The sequence below is a fragment of the Paroedura picta genome, chromosome 7 (assembly GCF_049243985.1).
Source record: "Paroedura picta isolate Pp20150507F chromosome 7, Ppicta_v3.0, whole genome shotgun sequence".
In the NCBI taxonomy this organism is placed as follows: domain Eukaryota; kingdom Metazoa; phylum Chordata; class Lepidosauria; order Squamata; family Gekkonidae; genus Paroedura; species Paroedura picta.
This window is the reverse complement of record NC_135375.1, coordinates 29,999,557-30,006,500: the sequence shown is the minus strand read 5'-3', so window position 1 is coordinate 30,006,500 and position 6,944 is coordinate 29,999,557. Positions and strand designations below refer to the sequence as shown.

Below are 6,944 nucleotides of genomic sequence, written 5' to 3'. Positions count from 1 at the left end.
ATATTAACTGGTGGAGTGCACAGCTTTGGGAAAGAAAAATAAGCTCACACATTGCTGATTTTTGGAAAGTGCAAAAGGTGCAGATTTCACTATTTAAAATTATTGTACCAGAACTATCTAGAGTAGACTGTTTTGCACTTTTTACAACTTATTAACTCCCCCCATCTCATTCAGTAAACATGAGAGATATTTATTTTCTTGCTATTACTGTTTATTCAAATAATTACACGCTCCTGAATGCCTTACTGGAGACTATAATTTCCGTGTAGTAATTTGTTGTGTGTAACTGCTTTCGTGAACACAGAGAGCAGGCCAAAGGCTTTCCCTATCACTTCAGGAGAAAGATAATGCCTGATCTAAATATACACTAACCATATTCTGGACATCACATAGATGAATATTTATCATAGATTGTTGAGGATGATAGTATACATTCTATAGCAGGGGTAGTCAAACTGCGGCCCTCCAGATGTCCATAGACTAAATTCTGGCAGGGGCTCATGGGAATTGTAGTCCACGGACATCTGGAGGGCCGCAGTTTGACTACCCCTGTTCTATAGTGTCACGACTTCCCCCGCAACTTTGCTCTGTTCTCTCTTGGAGCTCTGGACCATTCATAGCTCATTAATCACTGCTAACTCTCAAAAGGATGTTGTAGAAATATTTTCTGAAGCTTTTGCCCTTGTGTAACATGGCTACTGTTGTAAAGTACTGGAATGTTTAAATGCCATGCATTTTGGCCTCAAGATTCTGTACTAACTGTCGCTTCTGGATAGTCTTCAAGGGCAGCCCTATGTAGAGTGTGTAGAAGTAATATAATCTAGATGTTAGCAGGACATAAACCACTGTGGCAAGATCTTTTCCGCCCAGGAAAGGCTGTAGTTGGCTCACCAATTGAAGCTGCTGAAAGGGACTCCTGGCCACTATGCCCCCTGTTTGTCCAACAAGGGGGCTCAATTTATGAAATGCCTTTTTTTGGGGGGGAGGTCCAAGTCCATACATAAATTTCACATGGTCAGACCTTCCCCCCACCAGTAGTACCTTCTTTGATTTTTGCACCCATGGCCTCTGGGTACACCAAACCCTCTGGACAGAGACAACCATTTCCTTAGCTTGTGGCCAAGTCCATTAAGGTAGGAGCAGAAGGGTCACGGACCCCATCCGGAGCTCCTGCAGACCCCCAGGGGTCCATGGAAATCGCATTCTGTGTAGATGGCAGGGACTGAATCGACCTGGGATTGGAATAAAAGCTCCATGCAGTTTACACCCAGGTCTCAGTGATACACACCAGATCAGCCTTCGTCTCCAGAATTAAATCATGGATGGCTGATGTAATGTTTAAACTCAAGATGCTCAAGCTCAATGGGATTTGACATCCCTCATGCACATGCATATGTAACATGGTTTGGATCATAGTTCGAGCAGCTTTGAGTGGTGACTCCAGCGCAAAGGGACATGGGAAAAGACAAGAACTTGACAATGCTTATTGCTGGTGTCACTGTGATGATGTTAGTATCCGTTTTATGAGGTTCCAGATTTCTCAGGGTACACTTTCCAGCAATTAATCTTCCACATGGTGCAGCCAAATGGAGGACTGTATACTTGGTGATTGGATGAGCTCTTCCTTCATAACAGATAGGGTTGCAAGGTGACTTCTCAAATTCAGATCCTGACTCATACAGAATGTATTTCTGGCTACAATGTAATCTAACCAGGAAAAAAAAGTAATTTGTCTCCTTTTCTTTGGAAGATAATGATTCTAAATCACCGATTTAAGACCAAATCTGATTTGTAAGGTGAGGAATATTATTGTGGCAATCATCCTTCTTTCCTGTGCAGAAAAGGGATAGCCCTTAACCCAGTTAGAGAAAAATAGCATTCTTCCATTTCTCCTCTACAAGCAATCAAGTCTGTGCTCTGTTCCAATTTCTCGAAAGGAAGTTCTTATTCTGGTTGGAGTGAGTCACACGACAGGATGTGTAATGTGAAGAGAAGTGAAATCTTCAAATTGCAATGTGCTATGATATGTTTTTAACTGTACGGGATTTTGGTGAACTGTTAAAGTAATAAGTATTGGGGAAATTGAACAAATAGGTTGCATTTAATGAATAGTGCTTGACTTTTCAAATTGTATTTTCATAGATCTTAGTTCATTTTGCTTTTTAAAAGAAACACTGAGTTGATTGTAGTCCTTTCGTATTATGCATTCCATAGGCTGCAATCCTAAAAGCACTTTCCCTGACAGCAAGCCGCAGCAAATCACGAGAGCTACCTTTGAACAAATCTGCTCCCATGGATTCCTTAAATGAAATAGCAACACCAAGGCAGAAGCACAATGTTCTTTTGGCAAGCAGGCAGGACAGAGCAAAATGCAGCTTATTGGCAGCCCAGTGGCAACACAACGATATCTGGAGTTTCACAAGTGTAATTGGCGTTTGCAGCACAGAGCTTAATGGCAAAGATCTACATGGAATCTGCTTGTGTTGGTAAAATATGCTGTGGTGTGAGAATGCATGCTTCTGTCTCCTAAGCAAACAGTGGTGCTTCCATTGACCCAAATTCTCCGTCGATGCAAAGTGAAACCTTCAGGAGTAACAGCAGTAAATACAGAGCTGAGCTGGGATTTCTCTCTCAGTGACACATTTTTATACACTGTTAGGTTTTATTGAGCACATATGCTCCACCTCTAAGCAGATTAATATGAATTTCTGGTGCAGCTTCTGGTGGTGCATACCCTAATTAGTTGAAAAACAGGTCTGAAAATGAAAGATAAACTAAGGGCCATTTTGCACGGCTTCAAAGTAGCAGAATGGTTGCTATTTGGAAACGCTACTAATTTGACATAACCCACGACGTCGTAGACAATCTGCAACAATCCTGAAACCAATCAGCAAAAAGCGCTTCGTTGTGGCGCTTTCAGGGGAATCCAGAAAAGTGGATTCACCCTCCGGATAGCGATACACTCCTGCAACCAATCTGCAACAGTAGCGCTAAAGATCTGTGCGTTACCATTGTTGCTGGTTCTTCAAAGTCCCTCCCCCTGGCTCTCTCCTCCAAACTTCCGGCGAAACGATCGCCATTTTTTTTTCTCCGAGCGAGCGGGGATAAACGCACCGGCGAGCCTCTTTCTGTTTAGAGGCTTCCCTGGCTTCAGTCCTTCACCTTTAGTCACTAAGCACAAACAACTGAAAAGCCCGTTTGCTGAAATAAAGTCCCTTTATTTTTTACAAATAAATTCAGCCGAAAATCGTGCCCGTGAGAGGGGGGGGGGGATTTTTTTTTTTATCACTCGAGGCAGCGTGCAAATGATCATACAATCAAACGACAGCTCACATTAGGCAGCTGGATGGGTCTCTCCGTAGCAACGAATCTACCTAGATTCATTGCTATGGGTCGTTTTTTTTTTTAAAAAAAACCTTTCTTAAAGGGAAAGGGGCTGTTTGGGAGCATGCTAACGGCTGCCCATTGGCTGCTTGACGGCCAGGGGCGGGACGAGCTTGGCAATAGCGCTTCCTTTCTAGCGATTTCTGCCGAGACCGGAAGCCTGTGGGAAACGCTAAAAAATGCAACTGATTCCACTACAAAGGCAGGTATGCATAACGACGAATTCCACTATTTTAAATGGCGATTTTTCATTCCGCAAACAATTTGCAACAAAGATCCCTGTGCGAAAAGGCCGAAAGAGATGGGCATATCTCTCCTGTTTCACTGAGCAGAGTTGATGTCCCATCTAAGTTTTCTGGGTTCTGCAGGGCCTGCAAGACGGAGCTCTTTTGCCAGCCATTTGGTTGAGGCCGGGCTGGAAGATTGGGTCCCTCCCTTCCTTTGAGCGATCAGCACCCACTAGGCTGACAACACCTGGGGTCATCTATTGAGGACATAGGCTGGGAGCAGTAGAGTGGAGGCTCCACGGGAGAGAATTGCCGCTGTTGACTGTGCTGACTGTACCAAATTGTATTGCTCCCGATTGCATTGGGGTTTTTAGTGGGTTTTGTATTTTTATTACTGTAAACCTCCACAAGCCCGCCTGGCCGAGAGTGGCAGTCTAGAAATGCAATAAATAAATAAGTTTATTTTGAATTGTACACTGCTATGCTATTTTGGGTGGAGAGAGACTAGTTTGAGCTGAATACATTTATCAATTATTGGTGAGATGTAACCAGCAGTAGACAGAAACAGCTTTGTGGGTTTGCTTCCCGAGCTAACAGAGGCAATGCTTCTGTAGGTTTAAATGCCTGTGGGGATGAATATGTGGTTATTATTTATAATTTCTACAATACAGTTCCATTTCAGGCAGGTCTTTCTGGGGGGCGCAGTGAAGCTGCAAGAGGCTTGGGGGGGGATACATTTAAGGGCTAGTCTTGCAGTCTGTCTGATGCTCCCACAGTCTCAAAATAGCCCCATTTAATAAGCAGAAACAGCCTCTGGAATACCTGGACCTGGGCGCTCACAACAATCACACGGCTAAGGTCTTGACCCCCAAGTTGTACCAAAAACTGATGAAGACCCCCTTGGTTTCACCATGGATGATGTTCAGACTGGGGTTGAGAATCCTGGCCATCCCTTCATTATGACCATCATGTGTGTCTCTGGCAATGAAGAATTGTGCATAATGTTTCGGAAACTCTGATCCCATTATTCAGGACAGCCATAGGGGGTACAGGCCATCAGACCAGCACAAGACGGGCTTAAACCCTGACAACTTGAAGTGGGGTAATAACCTGGACCCCAATTATGTCCTCAGTTCACAAGTTTGAACTGGTAGGAGCATTTGTGGCTACTGCCTGTCCCCTCACTGCAGCAGGAGAGAGATGCACGTGATGGGGGTACCCTAGAAAGAGATCTCAATGGAAAGTATTATGCTCTGAAGAACATGATGGATGCTGAACAGCAGCAGCTCATTGAGGACCACTCCCTGTTTGATAAGCCTGTTTCCCCATTTCTCTTTGCCTCTAGGATGGTGTGGGACTGACCTGATGCCTGAAGAAGAGTTGGTTCTTATATGCTGCTTTTCTCTACCAGGAGGAGTCTCAAAGTGGGTTCCAATTGCCTTCCCTTTTTTCTCCCCACAACAGACACCCTATGAGGTAGGTGAGGCTAAGAGAGCCCTGATATTACTGCTCAGTCAGAGCAGCTTTATCAGTGCTGTGTCGAGTCCAAGGTCATCCAGCTGGCTGCATGTGGAGGAGCAGGGAATCAAACCTGGCATACCTGATTAGAAGTCTGCACTACTAACCACTACACCAAACTGGCAACCCTGCTGAGAATGCTCCTGACAAGATGATTGGTTGTCTGGACCATCTGGAATAATAACAACCAAACCTTCCTTGTATAGATCAATGAGGAGGCCCACCTTAGAGTTATTTCCTTGCAGAAAGGAGGAAACATGAAGGAAGACTTCAGCCGCTTCTCCCCAGGGCTAACACAGATTGAAATGCTCTTCAAGCCCAAAAACTATGAGTTCATGTGGAACTCTTACCTTGGCTATGTCTTAACCTGCCCGCCCAACATCAGGATGGGCATCCATGCTGGAATTCATATCAAGTTACCCAACCTTGGCAAGCATGAGAAGTCTGGCGATGTCCTCATGTGTCCGAGGCTGCAGAAATGGGGCACAGGTAGAGTGGATACAGCTGCTAAGGGGGTGTTTTTGATGTCTTGACTGCTGGCCTCCTCAGGTTTGCCAAGGGAGAGTTAGTACAGATGGTGATTGATAGGGAGAAGCTGCTGATTCAAATGGACAAATGCTTGGAGAAGGGCCAGTTTATCGATGACCTCATTTCAAGTCCGAAATGAAAAGCACATTAACCCTTCTGCGCTTCCCCTTCCACCCATGCTTCTTCCTAACATATCGGATGAATAATCAAAAGAAAAGAAACACAACAACAACAACAACAAAACCCTGTTGTTGGAGTCCAAAAGAAGAAAATTTTCCACTTAGTTACACTTGTAGAGAAGTCTTCCATCCACATGTGTCAGAATTTATTTTTTGATGGCTGAGATGTCACTGACAAAACTGAAATAAAAACCATTATTGAGCCTGAGTCCCCCTCCCCCCCACAGTACCTTTTGATGTAGGAAGTATTTTACAATACTTGTTTCACTTTAGTATCTTTGTGATAGGACAGAACATTCTTGCAAAGCTATGAAATACTTTATTGTTCTGTAGGACTTGCTAATAACTACATCTTGCCAAGAAGAACCTGGAATGTAGAACACATTTTTTTAAAATGTTGACAGCTTGCCCTCTCCAAAGTTTGACAGTGGACTTATCAGTGCAAATTGAACTTGGCATTCACTGGTATGAGTATTAACTCAACTCTGCTTAGGCTTCTTCTAGCAGCCAATTGTCCATCTGAGATGAAATGCAGCATTAAGACAGAATCGTATTTGTATGTTTCATGAAAGATTATGAATTTCCATTCTTCTCAAAAACAGGTTCTGCTTTGTGTGTGCTCCTTTGCAAAAAGATGCAAAACTTTTGAAAAGATATCTGTAGGAAGAAGGATACCACCCTAATACTGAGGTAATTCATGCAGTGCTTTCTTCACTGGTCCCATATGCATAGTTGACCACTTGGGCTGAGAATGTGGATTGGTTGGCATTTGGCCCTACATCTAAATAACTACCCCCAAAGCACAACAAAATCAGATTCCAGTAGCAACTTTAAGACCAACAAAGACCGATTTATTCAAGGCATGAGCTTTCGAGTGAGGAAGAGTGCTTGCACTTGAAAGCTCACACCTTGAATAAATCCTTGTTGGTCTTAAAGGTACTACTGGACTCTGATTTTTGTTGTGCTACTTGAGACCACCACAGCTACCCATTTGAATATACCCCAAAGCAGTACATGGAATATCTGGATACACACCCAAACAGGTCACATTACTTTTAATGAAATGTGCATTTTAATGAATCCCTAAGCAATTGAAGTTGCAATGGGG

General features: G+C 43.6%; 1 pseudogene; it reads left to right on the top strand.

The window, feature by feature from the left end:
- Positions 1-1,400: 1,400 nt before the first annotated feature.
- LOC143841709 (creatine kinase B-type-like) lies at positions 1,401-5,796 on the top strand (annotated as a pseudogene).
- The last annotated feature ends 1,148 nt before the right edge of the window (positions 5,797-6,944 follow it).